This window comes from Lissotriton helveticus (assembly GCF_964261635.1).
Source record: "Lissotriton helveticus chromosome 1_1 unlocalized genomic scaffold, aLisHel1.1 SUPER_1_unloc_26, whole genome shotgun sequence".
Taxonomy (NCBI): Eukaryota; Metazoa; Chordata; class Amphibia; order Caudata; family Salamandridae; genus Lissotriton; species Lissotriton helveticus.
Genome location: NW_027611666.1, coordinates 2,366,912 through 2,389,660, shown reverse-complemented (window position 1 = coordinate 2,389,660; position 22,749 = coordinate 2,366,912). Strand labels below are relative to the sequence as shown.

Genomic DNA, 22,749 nt, shown 5'->3' with positions numbered 1-22,749 from the left:
AAATCGAACAGCTTTGTAACCTAAATACCAGATATTCTGTCTCCTCTGATACTTCTGTTGGTGAATGTTTTCATAAATTTAAAATCACGCGCGTGTTCAACTTCCGGCTTTCGATCCCCTCTGCTTGAGCACCGGAGAGGGGGGAGGAGAGAGAGGGGCCGTGAGGAGGAACAAAACATCACGTCTCACGACTGCGCACGCGCAAAACTGCGCGTCACAGCTGCGCACGTGCGAAGCGCAGACACTACTTCTCATGGCAGAGCAATCACAAGGTGTTGGGGCCTCGCACAGAGTGCAGCCTGTGAACAGCCTTTGACAGAGGACACGGCCTCACTGCGCCTGCGCAGAAGAGAGACCCGCCCAGGGGAGCAGAACTAAGGAGCTCTACAGTGAAATACAGCTCAGCGTTTCCATACATCTCAGCGCGTGCTGCGGCGCGAGGCGCCTCGTGCTCTGCGGCGGACACTGTCATTGTTGGGCTTGTGTCCCTGCGCGGAGCCCGTCCCACCTGTGCTGGCTCTGAGCTGAATCCTTTGCTGCGCTCCGTGCTGTCGGGGCCGGTGCTGTGAACTAAGTAAAGAAATCTTTCTTCCACCGACTTCTGGAGTTGGATTGTCTTAACGGCGGTGTCTGTCCCCTGCGCATGCGCAGTTGTTAATGCAAGGCCTTCCTTTGCTCGCGTTCCGCGGCGGGGCGCAGTGTCTGTCCTCAGCGCATGGGCAGGTAATTCAAGGGCTCTTTAGCCCACGCCGTGGTAAGCAGTATCTATCTCCAGCGCATTCGCAGTTGTTCATCCAAGGCCCTCTTTAACCCGCGCTGTGGGAGCAGTTTCTATCTCCAGCGCATGCGCAGTTGTTCATCCACAGGCCTTCTGTAACTACGCTGTGGGAAGCAGTGTCTATCCGCAGCGCATGCGCAGTTGGTTAATTCAAAGCCTTCCTTAACTCGCGCTCCGCGGCGGGAGGCAGTGTCTGTCCCCGCGCATGCGCAGTTGTTAATTCAAGGCCTTCCTGGCTCCCGTTCCGCGGCGGGGCGCAGTGTCTGTCCTCAGCGCATGGGCAGGTAATTCAAGGGCTCTTTAGCCCACGCCGTGGTAAGCAGTATCTATCTCCAGCAGGCGCAGTTGTTCATCCAGTTGTTCATCCAAGGCCCTCTTTAACCCGCGCTGTGGGAGCAGTGTCTATATCCATCAGGCTCTCTGTTAACCTGACCACAGCAGGGCCCACAGCACCCACACATACATGCCAACATTTAAGGACCAGGAAGTGGGAGATTTAAAAGAAAAAATCGGGAGAATGAAAATTCCCCATTGACTTTTGTTGTAGAAAATGCAATTTCAGGCGGGAGACAGCTAAAATAAAGCCATTTTTGGCTTTTAAAATCGGTAGTCTCCCGCCTGAATCGGGTCTGTTGGTATGTATGCCCACATGAAACCCCAGGTGAGGCCACAAGATACAAAGACTGTCTGCTGGGAGGGTTAATTCCCAAACTGATAACCTCCATGGGCAGCATAACACAGGTTATACCCGTAGCCTGAGACCAAACCTAGGACATCCGGTGACCACCCCACAGGAATGGCATATAGCACACAGAGGGCAGTAAATCCCCCCCACAAGAAAAGCCCCCTGGGTAGTCTACCACCCGCAAGCTTACGAAAGGGGGACAGGGAATGGGGGAACAGACGGAGAAAAGTAGCACCTCAACAAGCACCAGACACGGAACCTCCACGCCAGCCCCATGTGGGTTTTCCTTCTCATAATGTTTTTCTTACAAATGTCCCTAGATTGAAACCAGGAACCAGGGAGGATGGGGACTCCCTGGTTAACAAGGTTATACATTGGATAAGGACCAAGCGCCTCTGCCTTTCTGTTATCAAATCTGACATAAAGAGCGCCGATCGGCTACAGCAAGAAGGAGGGGGCTTACATGATATTAGGGTGACCGTATATTCAAAAGTTATAGCTGATAACTTAAAAACCTTGAACCTAATCAATTCTAACATTTCCATTCGGCAAAATCAAACTGATAGAATGAGCAGTAGTTTCCCCCTTAACCCTGGAGCCCCTGGAACCATCCTGATTCCCCAAAGCGGCCTCGAAGCAGCAGATTGACTAAATTCATCTACTGACCAGACAGCAACAAGTCTAGGGACACAGCTTCTCTGTTGGGGAACTCACAGGACAAGAAGTTTGAACAGGGAAATTGCTTAAGATGATGATGCTAAGGGCGGACCCATCTTTGGTTCGAACCAAGGATCAAACTTAGATCGGGATAGGGGGCAAAGAGAAGAGATTAGTGCCCCCAATATAAATGGTGTTAAATTATTGTCCTGGAACATTGCTGGTTTAACAAAAAAACTCCTGGAACCTGACTGGCAAGACTATATAGACAAATATGACCTATGCCTCTTCCAAGAGACCTGGGCGTTTGGAACCCCTATATAAGGTGGGATATCGAACATTCATTATCGAGGGAATTCAACCAAAAAAAGGCAGACCCTCCGGCGGGCTCTTGAAATGGGCTGAAAACCAAGTAAACATCAAAATAGTCGTCCAGTTCAGATGATATCCAGGGTGTATGTTTAAAGTTCTCCAACAAATCTATGATCTCTCTCCTTAACATATACATAAGACCAAGAGATCATTCTAAAGAATCACCATTCATTATCCAACTAGGAGGGATTATTGATTCTATTTCAAATAATAACCCCATTGTAATTGCTGGCAATTTTTATTGCTGTTATGAACCACTAAGGGGCATGGAAACCATACTGGAAGAAGAAAACCTTGCATTGGGCATCCCATTACTCAGCTCTGAAAAACCAGAGAGGTGCACCGCTTCAGCCCTGCAGATCTTTAACTTAACAGTAGAAAAAGGGCTACGGGCTTGGAATGGGAGATGTCCCTCTGATTTTGAGCCCACAAACACTTTTCTGAAGCACCATGTGGACAAACTGGAATATGGAACTAGTATTGTGTGGCAATAGAACCTCTAAAAAAATTCAGCTTGCAGATGAACCAAGAATCACGCTTGAATGTCATACCTTTTTAAAACAAGGTAGTCAGGAAAGTGTGAGGAATATATTGCAGCTCTTTGCATTTTGACAGCCCCAAGCAAATTTGAGAACAGAGTGGATGTATGTAGCAGAGACGAGTCTGTTCACCCAATGTGAGTGGTGATATCCGCTTTGCTGATCTGCCTGAAGTTGTGATGCTGCCGACAGTAGCGTGTCTGCTAAAAGCGATGGCGTGACTGGTGGAACAATAAAGCCAAATAAGAGAAAGTTATCTTCCGACACCAAAGTCTTCGTGACTGAGACCAGTAATACTGAAGACTCTGAGACTCACAGCAGTAATTTCTCCTTTCAGAGCGTTATTGCTGCAGATGGAGTGAAGCCAAGAAGTAAGCACATTACTAAGGTACCAACAAAGTTTAATATTGTTCATTTGTATTAACTGTTTCTCTTTTGCAGCGTTTGGAAATGTATTTTCTAGTTTTGTTGCTTTTTGTTTAGTTTTTTATTGTAGGCTATAATCTTCGTTTTAAAGGGAAAGATGTTGTAGTGTGTGACCTTATTGCTGCAGTTTGCATTTCATTACCATCATTTGCTTATCCTGAAGAATCTCCAGGGTGTAGGAGGTTTCCTGTTCCAGAGTTCTTTCTTCAGCTTCTGGGCAGTTGTCGCTCTGTGGCGATCTGTGGACCTGTTTCTCTGCTCTTCTTGAAGCAGCTCCTATCAGAGCTTCATCCTCCCGCCAACGATAATAAGATGCCAGGCATCACCCAGCACACAACACAGCCTATGATGGGCTAAGTCCATCTGCTCGGTGTATTTAGAGCGAGGATAACGTTCTCCGGACCATCAGGCTGTGAATGTAACCTAAGGGCTTAAGATGAAATGAAGAGCTTACCTCCTTCCTGAGTGGCTCCAGTCTGCTGTGTGCAGACCCTATAGCTGGCAGCACCCTGGAGTATGTATGTATAAATCAGATTATGTTAGAAGTAACCTGCAATATAGTGGCAGGCAGCACCCTGCCATAGAGTAGGATTTCTCATAGTATTTTATTTCCTGACACATTAATGGAGATAGTCTTTTAACAGGCAGAAGAACAACACTGACCGTACATTTTTCTGGGTTTGTCTTTAAAATGATGTACACATTAGTGATGGCATTTCGTTCTGCTGGAATAATAACAGTTATCTTGCACTCAGGGCACATACATGATTTTTTGCTGTAGAGAAATAATGCTCCTGTGTACTGTGGCAGACTCAGAAATATTGAAAAACTTAATGATTTCTCTTTCAGCACTTCATAGTAAAACCTTTCAATTTTTTGACTCAGTCATTTGGCAGAAACATAACTTAGTACCATTAAAATAGTTGTGATGGGGAACATTCATGTGGGGTTAGGACTGGCTCGACCAGAGTGGTTGCTGACTTGGAGGAGTATGGAGTTGACCACCTTGCCTGGTCCGGTGTGGAACCAAGCCAGCGATGCTTTGCTGCAGGCTCATTTGCCCTGATAGCTGGTCAACAATTTGAGGAGGAGGAGGTGAAGAGCTGGCTAAGTGTGCTATGAGGCTGGCATTTCAGTACATCCCTGAGAAGTGACCTTTGAGTCGATGTAGTGTTTCTCTTATACCACGTGCAATTCACCCTCTCCAAAGCCTCAAGAATTCCTGGGTGTGAAAGGCGGCTGATTCTGATTGGGTGCTTGATAGTTTTCCAGAAACTCAAGTTCTTTATTGTTCATGTTTGTCTATAGTTGATTAAACATTTTATCTCTTCAGTTGACACAAGCTGCAATATAAGTTATTTTGTCGTTGATAAAAAATATGATTGGCCAACGAGCCTCTGTAGGTCAAAGAATGGAGGAACTGTCAGTCATCTCACTGCTAAGCAGAAACATGTCATGCTTCATCGTCCGTCAGGCCTCTGATTTTAACTAACATCGCTTAGAACACTGGGACTTTAAAGCCCATCCTTTTAATGAGAAAAACAAAACTACAAGTCCCATAAGCAATAGTGGTGGAAGGTGCCACACATGACCTAGGACAACATCCGATTCAGCACACCCAGTTCCATTTTTTAAGTATTTTACACAATATTGAATTTATAACCTTTGATTTTTATGGTCATGAGTCACCAGAATACTAAAAACGTGTCTTTTATTTTCAAGGTCAATTAAGTAATGGTCACCAGCTTGGAAGCTCTGTTCATTCTTCAGTATTTGTCATTGATTTCCACATGTAGCTGGTTTGGGTCTGCCCCCTGCATCGTTCCCGATAACTCGCACAGGTAAGGAGCTTGTAACAGCAACATGATAACCCCATACTCGTCTGTAAGAAGTGCGCTCCGAGGCAGGTATCCGATCATTTTTGTGAAACAAGGAAGGGCCAATATCTACTATGTACATGTGTTAAAATAAAAAGTCAAATCACAGTATACTGTTCCGGAGGTTCAGTCCCAACGACATTATCTGTAACTGAACTCAGACACCCTAGGAAGCATGTGCTTTCTAAGTCAAGTTGCGTTCACTCACCTGAAGGTGACATGCTTCATCATTGGGCTATACTCCTCACCAGGCCGGCGCTACAATGCCTGGCGGGCACCACCAGAGAGCACTTTGTCAGAGATCTTTTATTAAGTACGCCGGATGAGCATAGTAGGACAGAGGATGTTGTGTCATAAGATGTGAGATTGGTGAAGTCTGAATATAAGATCAACTATCGACCAGTTACCACAATATAGTTAATGTGATCTTCCTGGTCCATGGTGAGATTAAAAACAGTGGCAGAGAAATTGAGGAACTAATGGCCCCTATCACTGTGTGAAAGTGTCGATCACCTATGGACCTGCTGGTAAGCTTGGGTCTATACTTCAGGTCAACGTTTTTAATGCCTTGTGTAGTCATGGAGCAATCTGTTGGCATTTCATCAGGACCAAATATGGGAAAATGGGTAAATGTGACCTAATCTTCTCCACAGCGTGAGGAGCTCTGTAAATCAAAGCCCTGCACCGTGCGTAGGTGATAAGGTGCCTATTGCCATCTTACTACCACAGGTGAGCGCTGTCTAACAGAGAGTGCACTAGATACGGTAACCCTCCTAAAATTCCGGACATATTGACTTATCCAATAGCGAAGACGCCGCATCAGACGGCACCTGGTTTGAAAAGCACATGCTTCCTAGGGTGCCTGCGTTCAGTTAGAGATAATGTCTGTGGGACGGAACCTCCAGAACAGTATAGTGTGAGTTGATTTATATGAAGAATGTGTATACTGGACTGCCATTTTCCTCGTCATCTCTTATGATATATAAAATAAAACACAACACACCTGGAGGCCAACAAATCTATCATACATTTAATACAACAATAGCAAGAGGCCAAGCAAACTAACAAGTGACAATTGTCTTTGCAATGGACGAGAGCATCCACCCTAGAGCAAGTTGGAGTATATAATGCTAATGCTACAACAATGTATTTTATACACTTTTCTCCTAATACAAGTCAATGAAACATGAACACGTGATAGAAACAGTTACTGAAACGACACTAATGAGTAGGAGGCAGGATCTTCTCTCGAGAGGAGTGTGAGGAGTCTATGAGGTGCAGATCAAAGATACACAGACAAGCTGCAAAATTCACTGTTTCTGGAAATAACACTTCTGTTTGTCAATGTTTAATTTACTACAAGGTGCAGGAAATTGTGCAGATGGACATCACTAAATAAAAGGGTTCTGGGCCCTAATAGAATCATGTAACTTTGCAGGCATATTAAGGCGAACAGTCACATCAAATTAATATAAGAATATTGTAATTTGGTAATGTAATATATCAATGCACGTTATGGCATTCATGGGTAACCAATTATCGGTATTAAAGAAACCAGTATATCCAGTTATGCTTTCTCAATTCCTTCTTCCCAGTGGCCACCACTGCTGTTAGCCAGCTGTATTCAGCAGTGCCACCTGTGACCTATAATCCTGCACTTAATCAATACCAAAGGTCGTCAATGCTTCTAGCCAACTCTGGTCACTGGTGCCACTCGCACCCCCACAACCCTTGGGCCTGTTATTCTTTTAGCTAGCTCCAGTCAGTAGTGGCCCCTTTGGACCTGTATGTAAGCCTACTAGCCAGCTCCTGTTAGTACTGGGCCCTGGGACCTGTTATCATTCTAGCCAACTTGAGTCATTAGTAGCACCTTGGGACTAGTGATCATACTAACCAGCTTCAGTCAGTATTGTCCCCCTGAGATCTATTATCCTGCTAAGTAACTCCAGTCAGTAGTGACCCCTGTACCTTAAATCCTGCTAATATTCAAAACCAGAGGTCAACTCTACTGCCAACCAGTTCCAGTCAATATTGACATGCATTGTTACCCTGCCTGTAATGAATACCAGAGGCCAGCGTTGTTGCTAGCCAGCTCCAGTCACCAGTGGCCCATCGCATATTACCCTCAATAGGATCAATGCCCAAGGCCTGTGCAGCTGTTAACCTGCCCTAGTCAGTAGTGACCTCCCAGACCAGTTATTCTGCATACAATCAGCAAGGCTTCGGCCCTAATAACACTCACCCCACATCCTTATGGTATATTAGCAATGTAATTTATTTACTTTCATCATACGGTAGGTACCGCACTATATCACACGACCCCAAAAACAAAGAAAATCAAACATTGCCTAACCATTCAGAACTCCACCGTGTCAAAAATGACTAAATCACACCAAGCACTATAGCCTTCCACATCTCATGGCACACTCAGCGACAACATGACCAGATACTACGGCAGGGATTTGGGGCCATTAATCTTATGTTCGAGGCATGTGTGCTGTAGATGCACATGCTTTGCATACTCCTGCCATCTTGTGTTGGGTCCGGATGTTTGCAAGTTGTTTTTCTTTGAAGAAGTCTTTCCAGTCACGAGGCAAGGTGACTCCTCCTTTCGGTGATAGTGCACATGGGCATTGACTCCATTGTTAGATTGTTTTTTACCCCCAACGGGTTCGGATGTGTATTGCTGCACTCCGAAACTGTTCCTCGGGTTCCCCTCGGTGTGCAGCAATACACTCTACCCTCAACAGTATTGTTTCAGTATGCATTTCTTTGTTCTCCGCATTTCAGATTGATCGATAAACTCTCCATTATTGATAGAAAACCTTGTGGGCAACCGTTGGGCTATGTAGGGCCAGCCCTCTACAAATGGAACGGACTCCATTCCATTTCTTTCCTTGGTACCACGCCAAGTACCCTCGCACTGACCTACATCAAGTTTGTAACTTATGTCTCTCTCCGGAGCACAAGGAGGAAGACTGCGACGCTTGTAAGTTGTTTCGGTCCAATAGGACTCTACCCGATCATCAGGCTCGATGACGAGAGAGGCAGAGCCAAAGCATTCAAAACACTCTGGATATCTTTGCAGAAGAATCTGACCTAGAAGAGATAGAAGCGTCCTCCGTTGAAGGAGAGGCGATTCCAGAGTCCGATTCCGAGCTCGAAATCTATCTGGAGTCCCAAGATGTGCCTTTGGGACACGTTGCCGTGAGTACCGAAGACCCCTTGCCCCCTAAATCCTCTTCTAAAACTCATATGGCTACAGCACCACCTCTGCCTTTTGGCCAAAGTCGGCACCGAGACAATGTTTCCAACGTCACGTCCCTCGGCTCGGCACCAAAACAAACCGTCAAGCTTTCCAGCTCCGGATCGAGTCAGAAGAAATTACCTTCGGATCCGAAATCATCAGGCTCTAGGACAAATCTGGTTTGGAGCCGAACCCCTCCGCTTCGAAACACCATCTCGCTTCTGAGGCGAAACATTCTAAAGACTAGCTGAAATCCGAGGACAATGCTCTCGAGCCTCCATAACCAATTTTAGACGTTCTTAAGGCCAAATTGGATCCCAAACAAAAGAACATTTTAATTAATCCTGATACTGGACATAAATCCAGCGAAACACAGCATCCTGGAGAGGACACTTCTGATAGGATTCCCTTAAAGAAGAAGGACATGGCTACTAGCCATGTTTATCCTGTCCCACAACCCTCCCCACCTTCACCTTCTTCTCCACAGTAAATAATTGAAGAGCCCTTACACATAACACCTCAGGGATCTCCACATCGAGATCCAGATGTGGACAAGGTGGTGATGACACTCATTTGCCTGCAGACCCTTGGAATGATTACACCAGTGACCTCCAGTAGACAATGAGCCAGACCTTTACCCAGCAAAGCCGTCACCACCAGATGATAATATGGCTTATGGACAGCTCATTGCCAGAGCAGCAGAGTATCATGGGGGTACCATCACATAAAGAGACATTAGAGGAGGACTTTTTATTTGAAACTCTTGAGTCTACGCACAGGTCAAGTCAAACACTCCCTCTGCTTGAAGGCATGATGAGCCATGCAGATGATATCTTTAAAGACCCTGTCAGAGCATGTATTATAACTCCAAGGGTAGATAAAAAATATAAACCCTCACCATCAGATCCTGTGTTTATTAAGGGACAATTACCTCTTGACCCTCTACAACGCTCGCAAAAGAGCTAACTCGCAAAGCTGTGGGGATGCACCTCCCCCAGATAAAGAATCCAAACTTACAGATGCCTCGGGGAAACGAGTAGCTGTTCAAGCCGCTAACCATTGACGCATCACAAACACACAGGGCCTACTAGCTAGGTACGACAGGGCACACTGGGATGAGATGGAGCAACTGCTCCAATATCTCCCAGGCGAACACAAAACTAAGGCACAGCAGTTTGTTGAAGAGGGGAAACTCATTTCTAACTCCTCATTGAGATGTGCTTTAGACGCAGCAGACACCGCAGCTAGGGAGATCAATATCTACCTAGATGGCGTGCATGGCTTAGGATCTCAGCTCGGGAGATCAATACCAAGCTTCTCCTCCGAAGGCCTGCATGGCTTAGGATCTCAGCTCGGGAGAGCAATACCAGCATTCTCCTCCGAAGGCCTGCATGGCTTAGGATCTCAGCTCGGGAGATCAATGCCAGCATTCTCCTTAGAAGGCATGCATGGCTTAGGATCTCAGCTCGGGAGATCAATACCAGCATTCTCCTTAGAAGGCGTGCATGACTTAGGATCTCAACTCGGGAGATCAATACCAGCATTCTCCTTAGAAGGCGTGCATGGCTTATGATCTCAGGATTTAAGCCTGAGGTTCAACAGCCCATTGTGAACACTCCCTTTGACAAAGAACACCTGTTTGGTCCTGTAGTTGACCAAGCCTTAGAAAAGAAGAAAAAGGACACTGAAGTAGCAAAATCCATGGGAGAACTCCAGTCCCCATCCAATAGATGCTCCTTTTACCGCTTATTTTACATAGCAGGGTCCAAAACAACATCCTCAAGCACAAATGCTTCCTCCTACAAAGGTATCATCCAATCTTTTTCCACATACAACAGCTTCTCTGGGTACTCTGCACAGAACGGGTGGGTGTGTGCTACTCCCAGGACTGTACTACTTACAGACAAGAGAGTGTCAGCAGTGGCGTTGTGCAATACAGAAGACAGGAAGAGGGGGGCATCTGCCCTGCGCACAGACATCCAAGTCATCGAGGGAGGGCACTGCGATAAGTACTTCGGGAACCAGTCACTTGGCGGCACTTAATTCCCCAGGTTCAGTCACAGCCAGGCCACTGCAGCCAGGCCTCAGTCCTCCGCATCTGTTTCACCCCAGAAACCGAGATGCTTCTCCGCTGCCTCTTACGGCATCCAGAGCACCACAGCAGCGAGTGCAGCTGAGTGGAGGCCACTGCGATCACTGCTCACTGCAGCTGCAGAGTGGAGTCCGTTTTCCTTCACTGCACACCTGGGACAGCAGTGAGTCTGGAATGACTGAACTCCCTGCTACACGGAATCAGTCTCCCTCGTAGCGCCAGAACTTGAGAAGTGCTGCAAGGCGCTACACTGGAATCACTGCGGCAAAAAAGAGCATTTGCAATGCAGTAGGTCTCGCATTTGCACGAGTGTAAGCTATTGGCATTGTAAATGACAATGCCTTTTTTATATTTTAAAAACGAAAACAAAAATAAATTATTATTATTTGCAATGTCAATAGCTCAAACTCCTGTAAATGCGAGACCTATTGCATTGCAAATGCTTGTCTCCTTTGGATATCGACGTAACCCTTACCTGCATTGCGATTGCGCTTATTAGTATCAAATCTAGATATATCTTCCCACAGGAACCATTGTTTCTGTTTATAAAATACTTATCCTGGTTCCTTGTGAGTAGGGTCTTCCTGGTCTCTTGTTCTCGCTTCTTACCTGTAAGCAGCCTTTGTCCGATTGCCCCAGTCCCCTTTAATTTGTATTCGGTGACTGATCTCGAACTTGCACCGTGAGCCCGGCCACTCCTTTGTCGCTGGTGGCGCTCTGTTGGTGCTCAACTGAACCTTGCCTTTTACTGACCTTAACTTCCGAAGACTGGTCTTGTAAGTCAATGTTGTGTATACAAATGTTTAATGTTTTTTTCCTCCCATTGCTTAACATTGCAAAGTCTGAAAATTGCAGTGTATCCACTTTTTATATTGAAAATGCATTTCTATTGCGAAATGTATTTACCTAAGACAAAGTTCTGTGGTTCTGCAAAATAAATCCAACCAAGTGTCATTTTTATAAATTAGTCTCAGATTTAATCATTGAGTGTCTGTCTCTTTTATTGCCACGGTGTGTACAACAAATGCTTACGACTACCCTCGGATAAGCATAACTGCTCTTACACATTACTACAAAAGAGAGCATTAGTATTATCTACTTGAGCCTCTGTAAAGCCTTTGGGGATCCACTGGACTCTCTGCACACTCTACCTCTTTTTGGTATAGTATATAGAGAGCCAGCTTCCTACACTGGTGGCGCAGCGGTAGGGTACACGACTTTGCGTTTGCTGGGCCACTCTGACAATAAGTGACAACAAGATTCAATCCAGAAATTGCCTTTCGTTAAATTGTAGTTTTGTAAATTGACTATTTTCCCAAATTTTGAAATATGTCAGGGCCCTGGTTCGGTCCCCTTGAGTACAGCTGTTTCAAAAGTCAAACTCTTGCTGTAGTTAGGAAACCAGTATTAGGGATTTTTCCTCTCCAACAGGTTCCCAACTTTGTAAAGACAATGAGTGCTAGAAGTAGTCACTCAGAAGAGCTGATACAGGTGAAGGAGATCGACCTCACACCTTATGTCTTTAAATATAAAATAGCTCAGAGGCTTGGGTAAAACCTATAGCCTCAGGACTGGCTCAAACCCTACCAAAGCAAAGCTCCAGGATCTTTGGCAGAATATGACAAAGAGCATCCAGAGGATGACTCTGATCTTACAGATCAAAATACTGACAGTAGGAGTGACCGTGTGACACCCCAAGACAAAGAAGCCTCTTCAGAGGAAGAGCTTGCTCTGCAAAGACGAGCCAGGAGGGCAGCTCTAGAAGCCCAACTCCTAGCTACAGAAGAGAGAGAAAGGAGTTTGGCCTAGGACCCATCTTTGGTGGCATCACACTCATAAATAAGGAGAAAGTAGATTCCTTTGACCCTAAAAACCCCAAAGGGATTGGCCCAACATTATTTGAGGGTGATGATCTCACCAAGTGGTTCATTGCTTTTGAACAGGCCTGTCTTAGCAGGCAGGTCCACAGGAAACCGTGGAGTGCTATCCTGTGGGAAATGCTCTCAGAAAAGTGCAGGGATAGACTCCTGACACTCAGTGAAAAAGAGGCTGAATCCTATGACCTCATGAAGGGGCCCCTAAGTGAGGGCTTTGGATTCAGTACGGAGTATAGCACCAGTTTCAGGGAGGCTCGAAAAACCCAAAGCCAGGCCTGGGTAGATTTTGTAGACTATTCACTGAAATCAGTAGGAGGTTGGTTAGTAGGTAAGAATGTGCATGCCTTTGAAGGGCTTTATCATTTGATAATGAAGGAGCATCTTTTAAGTAATTGTTACCAAGGGAAGCTACATCAATTCCTGGTAGACCTTGGTCCACTTTCTCCTCAAGAGTTGGGGAAGAAGGCAGACCACTGGGTCAAAACAAGGGTGACCATGACTCCTGCTGGTGGGGGAGACCAAAAGAAAGAGGCCAGAAAGCGACCCTAGGGAAATGGGGTAACCCGAAAAAGAAAGATTCTTCTTCAGGCCCCCAAAAACCTGTTCAAGAGAGTGGGCCCAGAGACTCTTGACAGCCAAAGGGTGCGTACCAGGGTAAGAACACCTTGACCAGACCAGAACTAAAGGCGAGGGATGCACCAGAAGGTGAAGGAGATTTGTAACTCCTGTCCCATCTGTCAAGCCAGTGGCACGACAGGTGGGAACCCAAAGGCCCTCTTAATCCCGCTTCCAGTTGTTGGCGTTCCCTTTGAAAAGGCAATGATTAACGTTGTTCCCCTTGACCCCCTACAGCATCAGGGAACAGTTCCGTTGGTAGTAGATCATGCCTCCAGGTATTCTGAGGCTATTCCCCTCAGGACTACCACTGCCCCTGCAGTGGCTAGGGCCCTCATTAGCATCTTTACCAGGGTGGGCTTCCCTAAGGAGGTGGTGTCATACAGAGGTACCAACTTCATGTCTGGCTACTTGAAACACATGTCGAAGGAGTGTGGCGTGAATTACCGGTACACTACCCTCTACCACCCACAATGTAATGGCTTTGTTTTGTTTTGATTTTAATTTTAACAACATACAACCTGGCAGTCAGAGTATACAGAGACATATCATACCAATATGTTCTACGTAAGTAGGTTAATCAAGAAGCAGTCAATAATTACACATGCACTAATCTGCTTTCCAATTCTCCAGGTGATCAATAAGTGTCCCATTCCCCTAATTGGGAATGTACCTTATAATTATCATGTGGAGACACCTCCTTGCTCATCCCCAGTGTGTAGTGTTTTGCCTCGTCAGTTTCAGAGCCAGAGTCTGTCTGTTGTCACTCGGGAAGCAGGAGCTAGGAGTTAGCTGTATGAGCACGGCAAGTGTTTAGTGTATCCTCAAATATGTCATCCTTTCTGCTAAGGCGCATATGTGTCTCCCCAGCTAGGGCCCAGTCAAGCGCACCTCTATGCCAGAGCGCAATCGTTGGGGCATGCTGGGACAGCCATGTGATTGTATTTTTACGTCATGCCAGTACCATAGGCGACTGACCAAATTGAAAGGTTATCTAGCGCCCTTCTGGCAACTAATGAGGCCTAATAATCAGCATTTCGGTGTCGGATCAATACCTAGTTGTGTGGCATGTACCATTTCTTCAACAGCTTGTTGCCAGAAGGAGTGTATTGCATCGCAGGGCCATCGTTAATGTAAGAAATCAGCCCCCACAGTGTTGCAGCGCAGGCATATATCTGGGCAAGACACTACCATTCGATAAAGGTCTTGTGGCGTTAAGTAGGTTCTTCACAGAAAATTATAATGTATCATTCGAAAATGGGCATTACTAGAAACCATGCATGTTAGTTCACAGGGCCGCTGCCAGTCTTGATCTTCCTTTGGAATGTCAAGGTCTAAATTCCAGGCCTCTCGGGTCCGTGTGTAGTGTGTAGTGTCTACTGTACAGTTTAAAATGCTGCCCTTTGGGGGTGCGAGGGGTCGTGCCTCCTCCTCTTCCTTTCGGGGATGTTACAACCAATATCAGCAGTACCATCCCTATCCGGGCCAACCGCGTTACTCCTCCTCCCTGCAACAGCAGTCGTTTCGACAGCCGCAGGCTGCCTCTTACAAGCAGTACAGAGGGAAATCCTCCTGCTGAGGTAGAGATTCCTCAAAAAAGCACTGCCAACTGCCAACTGTAAATGTAAATGTCAAGGTATTTGTAGAGCGCACTGTCACCAAGCGGTTTCCTGGCGCTATTACTCATACCGCTGTGGAACCCCTCCTAGCTTTCCCTGTGAAGTGTCCACTCCTGGGCACCCCCATGGTGAAGCCAGGCATTCTAGCGCTGTTGGGGCCGGTGTGGAGGTTAAGCAAGCTATTGCCCAGAGTTGCAGCGAGGGACCCATGATTAGAATAGGCACCGAGGCGAGAATTATCAGGTCCGAGGAAATTGAGCCCAAGACCCGCCGAGGCCGGAATTGAACCCTGGTCCCGGGCCAGAACTCTGCATCAGGGTCTGCCACTCCAACCAAAGTTGGAGGGCGGATCTCCCATTTCTTCTCCAATTGGTCCGTAATAACTACAGATCGATGGGTTTTGGACATAGTGTCTAGAGACTACACTCTGGAATTTGTGAAATTCCCTCAAAAATCTCCCCCCGGAGGTCCTCCTCCTGCCCGTCTGATGGAACTTTTATGCCAAATCAATCTCATGTTAAGGAAACGAGCGATCAAAGTGTACCGAATCTTCAAAGGGGTGCAGGCTTCTAGTCAAGATTCTTCCAAATCAGGGAAAAATCGGGGGAGTGGCGCCCCATTCTGGACCTTCGTTCCCTCAAAAAGATTCTCAAGAAGCAAACTTTCCGGATGTTGTCTCTCCTAGAAGTGCTTCAATTACTTGTCTTAAGGGGATTACAAGCCAACACTGGACCTTCAAGATGCCTATTTTCATTTCCCTATTCTACCGAGACACAGAATATTCCTGCGCTTCAGAGCGGCTGGCAGAGATTTCCAATTACAAGTCCTTCCATCTGGCCTTCGCTCTGCACCCGAATGTTCACTAAAGTCTTGGCACCGGTGGCAGCATATCTTGGTCAAGCTGATGTCCAAATATTTCGCTACCTCGACGACTGCCTTATAAAGGCCTAGTCGTTCGCAGTCGCAAGCAGACGCACTCAATCATGCCTGTCTCTGTGTCTTTCCATCACTCTGGAGAAGTCTCAGTTCACCCCCTCTCAAGTGAGGACCTTCTTGGGGGCCATCATAGACACACAGCAAACAAGGGCTTTTGTCTCCAATGAAAGACAACAGCAGATTTCCAAACTGGCAACTCTCCTGTGCACATAAAAGTATGTTTTTGTTCGACAGTTCAAATCGCTTCTGGGGATGCTGTCTTCCGGTATTCCCCTAATTCCCAACTGTCGCCTCAAAATAGGACCCCGACTGGAGAACTCGACAACCAATTGCAACAAGTCTCAGGGTCCTTCGACAATGTCATCAACATCACGTCTCAGATATAAAGAGCATTGCTATGGTGGACTCGCATACCAAACATCTCTGCAGTTCGTTTGTAGTGGACACTCCAAGTTTCATCCTCACGACAGATGGTGGGAAAGTCATCTTCAAGCCCTCACAGTCAAGGGGAATTGGGACAACCACCTATGAACTTGGCACATAAACCTTGTTGAGTTACTGGCAATATTTTCGGCTCTGAAGTCCTTTTGCACCCTCATTCAAGGAGCTTCAGTGTTGATCCGAATGGACAACACTACAACCTGACCCCAGGCCACCCCCCATGCCGCACGGCTCCTCCGCTGTGACCGCGTCTCTGCCCCCGGCGCCGCAGGTTCGCCCCTGACCTCGGTGTCCCCCTGCTGCTACCTTCTCCTTTCTACTGCTGCCCTCACTTGTGAATTGTGCTTTTTTTTCAGGACTTCTGTATTTTTCTGTATTTTTCGTAGTTGCTGTTGTATCCCTGTCCTCTGTGTGTGCCCCCCTGCTCCCCGCTTCCCGCCGCAGCTCCCCCGCGGCCCGCCCCTTTTCTTTTATACCCCATGCCCATTGGCCGCCCCGCTCCCGCCTCCCAGCTACTCCTCCCTCCCACTTCGTCTCATATGGAGGCCGCAAGGTGGCCGCGCGCAGAAGGCACGCCAAAGGCAAGCCCGTCTGCGCCTGGACCACGCCCAGCGCCAGGACCCCTGGCCCTCAACGATGCCTGCCCACCCGACGGACTTACGATGCCGCCACCATCCACACACTCAACGCCGGCCGGAACCCCGCCTGCTACCGAGCCATCCCGAAACGCACCCAAGGACCCTTCACCTGCCAAGCCTGCAAATTCACCTGCCTCCAAACTTGCACCGCACCCGCCAAGTCAGCTACCAGCAACAATCACCTCAAGTGCATCCTGCTCTACACACGCTCCGTCCACAGGCACACAGTCGAACTCTGGAACTCTGGAACCTCCTGGACACATCACCAGACGTCGCCTTCCTCACAGAAACCTGGATGAACGCCTTCTCAGCCCCCGACATCGCTATAGCCATCCCGGATGGCTACAAAATCACCCGGAGAGACCGCGTCAACCAAATCAGAGGAGGCATCGCCATCGTCCACATAAACACCATCCAAATCACGACCAACTCCGACGACACCCTCACTGCCGCCGAGCACCTTCACTTCCAGGTACACACCGACCCCAAGACCACCCTCAGGGGCACTCTCATCTACAGACCCCCGGGACCACGCACACAATTCAGCGAAGCCATCGCAGACTTCGTCAGCCCGCACGCCCTAACCTCCTCAGACTACATCCTCCTAGGGAACCTCAACTTCCACCTGGAGAACAACAATGACAGCAACACCGCCGCCCTGCTGGACAACCTCACCAACCTCGGACTCAAGCAACTGGTGAACACCCTCACCCACTACGCCGGCCACACGCTTGACCCCATCTTCTCCTCCAGCAAGCACATCTCCTTCAGCCACTCCACCGGACTACACTGGACAGATCACAGCTGCGTCCACTTCAACTTCAGGAGAACCACGACCCACCACCACCCGCAATAGGTTCCTCGCAGAAGCTGGCGCAAGATCACCACCGACCAGCTCACCACCTCCCTCAGCCAGAACTCTCCCACCAACACGACCGACCCCAACGAAGCAGCCCGCACCCTCGCACAGTGGCTTACCAACTGCGCCGATGAACTCGCACTATTGAAGAACCCTCCCAGCAGACCCGGCAGCAAGAAAGCCTCGTGGTTTACCAACGACCTCAAAAACTCCAAGAAAACCTCCCGCACCCTCGAGAAAGCCTGGCGCCACAACCAGACAACAGAAAACATAACAGCCCTCAAGTACACCACCCGCAAACACCACCAGCTGATCCGCACCACCAAAAGGACAAGATTCAAAGAACGACTGGACAACAACACCCACAACAGCAAGGAGCTCTCCAACCCCAGCACCTGCAACAACAACATTAAACCATCGCAAGACCTCTGCGACTCACTCGCCTCGTTCTTTCACCGCAAGATCGCCGACATACACAACAGCTTCGGCGCACAGACCACGCACCCTACCACCGAACCATCTCACCCGCCACCAGCACCCTATGCACCTGGACCTCGGTTAGCACCGAAGATACCACCCGAACAATTAACACCATCCACTCCGGCTCCCCAACCGACCCCTGGCCACACCACATCTTCAACAAAGCGGACTCCATCTTCGCACCCCAACTCCGGGACATCATCAACAGTTCCTTCTCATCCGCCACCTTCCCGGAGAGCTGGAAACATGCCGAACTCAGCGCCCTCCTGAAGAAACCCACCGCGGACCCCACGGACCTCAAGAACTTTCGCCCCATCTCGCTCCTCCCGTTTCCGGCCAAAGTAATCGAGAAGATTGTCAACAAACAACTCTCCGCCTTCCTCGAGACAAACGGATCCCTCGACCTCTCGCAGTCCGGTTTCCGAGCAAACCACAGCACCGAGACCACCCTCATCGCAGCTACCGACAACATCAGGTCCTTGCTCGACAATGGGGAAACAGCTGCCCTCATCCTCCTGGACCTCTCAGCAGCCTTCGACACTGTGTGCCACCGCACCCTAATACAGCGCCTCAGCAACACCGGAATCCAATGAAAGGCCTTGGAGTGGATCATCTCGTTCCTCGCCGGAAGAACCCAGAGAGTCCGCCTCCCCCCGTTCCGATCCGCGTCCACCGAAGTCATCTGCGGCGTACCGCAAGGATCCTCGCTCAGCCCCACCCTCTTCAACGGCTACATGAGCCCCCTTGCAGCCATCGCACACCAACACAACCTAAACATCATCTACGCTGACGACACCCAGCTGATCCTCTCCCTCACCAACGACACCGCCAGAGCCAGCCTCCAGGAAGGAATGAAAGACGTCGCGGAATGGATGAAGCTCAGCCGTCTGAAACTGAACTCAGACAAGACGGAAGTCCTCATCCTGGGCCCATCCCCCTCTGCCTGGGACGATTCCTGGTGGCCCCCTGCCCTAGGCACCGCCCCCAAGCCAAAGGACCATGCACGCAACCTAGGCTTCTTCTTGGACTCCTCCCTCAAGATGACCAGGCAAGTCAACGCCGTCTCGTCATCCTGTTGCAACACCTTGCGCATGCTTCGAAAAATCTTCCGGTGGATCCCCACCGAAACCAGGAAGACGGTCACTGTGAGAAGTTGGCCTGGTAGGGGATGTTTCCAATTCTGGAACCACCTACTACCTGACCAAACAATCCCTTATGGTGTCTGGTTGTAAGTCAACCTTATTAGACAAGCTATCCTAGGGGTAGCATGGACTAAGCAGCCTAAAGGCTTAACTTAAGAGGTCGTGTTAAGCAAGCTGTTTTACCACATACAATCCTGTAATACCAAATGAAAGGACACCACACAAGTATATATTATAAAAATATATGTGTTTATTACTAAAAACAATCCCCAGTATTCTTTATGAATAAAGGGGCACAAGCGTTAAATCAAAAGCACTGTTTAAACATACAAGTTGCACAATTATGGATGAGGGCGGGTGGCCACTCAAACCATATACTAAACAAGTGGTATAAGAGAGGCCACTCGAACAGTGGTTAGGCCTAGGGCCTAGGGAATCGCTGGGAGCAGTCAGGACAAGCAATGCTGAAGTCGGGAATGGCCCTCGGGATTCGGGAGATGTGCGGAAAGCGCACGCATGCACCAATGTTAACCAATGGTGCGTAAAAGTCATAGAGTTAAAGTTTAAGGACACTTCCGCTGAACCTAGAGGAACAAAACTTAACACACAGACCCTAGAGGTGTGCACCAGTGTGGGAACACCGGCGGAGCAAAGTTACCTCACCCACAGGAAGTGGGTGCACAGGGTCGAAGTGGCGTCGGGTTTTGACACGCAGGCTCTTGGTGCTTGGAGCTGAAAGGGCTGCAGGCAGGTTGAAGATGAAGTGTCCGGTGGAGTCCAAGGGTGGACTCAAGTTGTAGAGTACCTGAAAGCAGAGGGGACAGAGTCTGGGTCACTCAGCAGTGACCAGGGTGGAACCAGGATGGAACCAGGCAATGTCGGGCGCAATCAGGTGGTCGTCGAGGACCTTCTCTCCGCTGTCACGTGGGCTCTGGGGCATCTGCGACGTCCAGGAGCAGGTCACGATCTGTCCCACGCAGGCTCTCACCGTCGGTGCAGTCGGCTTCAAGTTTGGAGCAAACAAGCCTTGGCAAGAGCAATCCACGCGGGATCGGAAGATTGCTTTTCACTCGGACCAGGAAGGTCAGAGTCGGGGCTCCTTTTCAGGGGAGCTGGTGTGGATCTGGAGCCACCAGATTCACGAGTCTTCTTTGTAGTTTCGTCCGCACAGGGACCACTAGCCAGCTGGCAAGTGACCGGGCCAACGCGTTGAGCCAAATAGAGCCAAAGGGCCCCACGCAGCACTCGTCGAGTGTGGAGGGCTGAACTTCGGCTCAGGAGCAGCTCAGGGTGGGGGCTTCTCAAACCCCGGTGCACAGCTTCGAGGGTCACTCGTGGGCTGCACGGTCAGCGTCTCGTGGTCAATTCAAGATGGCGTGCCCCACGCTTCCGGTCGCCTCCACGGGTCTCAGCTCTGCAGGGACTGTGGATCGGGCTGTTGGAAGGCAGGCAAGCTTGATCTCGTCGATCTCAGTCGCTCGAGTTCCGGCGGGAACTGCAACTAAGTAGACGTCGAGGGCTGGATGGTGCCTGCTGCTGCAGGGTGGTCACTCCTTGACCACAAGGGAGATTCTTCGGGCTTCCACGTTGAGATGGAGGTCCAAGGGTCCAGAGTTTTGTTTCTAATGTTTCTTCCAGGAAATCTGATGTGCATTGGCACTGCTCCCACTCTTATTCCAATCTGGGGGGCGTGATTACCTGCTAGGTCCCCTCCTATGGGTGGGACCCAGGAAGTGGGTGGATACACCCCCTTCCTTTGATCCAGGCCGCCCTGGCACGAGGGCTGGAGTGCCCCAGAACCGGTTTGGCCGGATTATGCAAGGGGCAGCCTTGTGCGCCCCAGGCAGTGTCTGGTTTCTTTCAAACCTCCCTGCTACAATACACTATCTCCTGTCTGGAGGGCGGTGACACCCTCCTGTGACAGGAAACCCTTTGTCCAGGACCCATTTGGTCGAGTTTCGGTCAACTGCAGGGGTCCAGACATTTGTCTGTGGCAGAGGCATCCATTTTGTGGATCTTAAGGTCTTTGGAGAAATTAACCGCATTTAGTAAAGGAACATGTCTTACCCCTCTAGAGGGGTGGAATGCCATCCCCGTCGCCAGAACTGGCGAGGGGATGGTATTCCAAATTGTATGACACCTTACACGACATGTTTTGATAAAGCCAAACCAAAGTTGCTAAATAACCGCGAGGATTATAAGGCACTTAATAGTATATGGTATGGCATTATCCTGAAACAGCTTAGGGATTTGTTCCCGACAGCTGCAGACAGGCTCAGCTCATGCTAGAGCTCCATCTCACATAAAACCACGCACTCAGCCTCCAGGATTGATGAGGCCTACTATAGGAGTGGCTCACAGGTTTACATGTGTCCAGATATAGGTTTAGATATAGATATACTATACCTAAGCAAGGGGTGTTTACACCACCTTACCCCAGCTGAGTGATCAGCCAGTTGTGTCAATTTAAGAACCAGCCAGGGGTGGCAAAAGATATGCTGCAGCCCCTGGTAGGCCTTGGTGGCCCCTATGCCCTGTGCACCTATAGTGCATTCTACAGGGGCTGACAAGGAGTCCATTTCCAATTGGTATGTGCCTATAGCACATGTGTCATTAATTTAGTGAGAGAACAGCAGGCTGGGGGTCTGATCAGCAGGCCCACAGCCTCAGTAGTCGAAAACCAGTGAAGCAAAAAGCAAAAATTTGGGGTGACCATAGGATAGCAGACCCTACTCTCCTACACAACCCCCCCCCAAACGCAGGGACATTAAACTAACCTTGACCAGATAAGTCTTCATGTTCTAAGTGGAAGTACCTGGAGAGACCATCTGCATTACCATGGTCAGTCCCTGGGCGGTGCTCCACTGTAAAGTCCATCCCCTGTAGGGAAATGGACCACCTGAGCAGTTTGGGATTTTCACCCTTCATCTGATTAAGCCATAAGAGGGGCTTATGGTCTGTCTGCACCAGGAAGTGAGTTCCAAACAAGTAGGACCTCAACTTCTTTAATGCCCAAACCACAGCAAAGGCCTCCCTCTCAATGGCTGACCAACGTTTCTCTCTGGGAGTCAGCCTTCTGCTAATGAAAGCAATAGGCTGGTCTTGACCATCTTGATTAAGTTGTGAGAGCACAGCTCCCACCCCCAACTCAGAAGCATCTGTCTGAACAATGAACTGTTTGGAGTAGTCAGGACTCTTCAGGATAGGTGCAGAGCACATGGCCTTCTTCAGGTCATCAAATGCCTTCTGACAGCTAACTGTCCACTGAACCTTTTTTGGCATCTTCTTGGATGTCAAGTCATTTAATGGTGTCACTATAGACCCATAGTTTTTCACAAACTTTCTGTAATACCCAGTCAGGCCCAAGAAGGCTCTGACTTGTGTCTGGGTAACTGGAGGAGCCCAGTCCTGTATGGCCTGGATTTTGCTTTCCAGTGGCTGAACCTGGCCTCCACCTACTAGGTGGCCC

At 48.7% G+C, this 22,749-nt stretch overlaps 1 long non-coding RNA gene across 1 annotated transcript in view; it reads left to right on the top strand.

Moving 5' to 3' along the window:
• Positions 1-3,366: 3,366 nt before the first annotated feature.
• LOC144805800 (uncharacterized) overlaps positions 3,367-22,749 on the top strand; it is a 38,759-nt gene continuing 19,376 nt past the window's right edge. The window contains exons 1-2 of the long non-coding RNA XR_013605603.1: positions 3,367-3,419; positions 5,180-5,298. This is a non-coding gene — a long non-coding RNA (uncharacterized LOC144805800). The remainder of the gene's footprint in view (positions 3,420-5,179; positions 5,299-22,749) is intronic.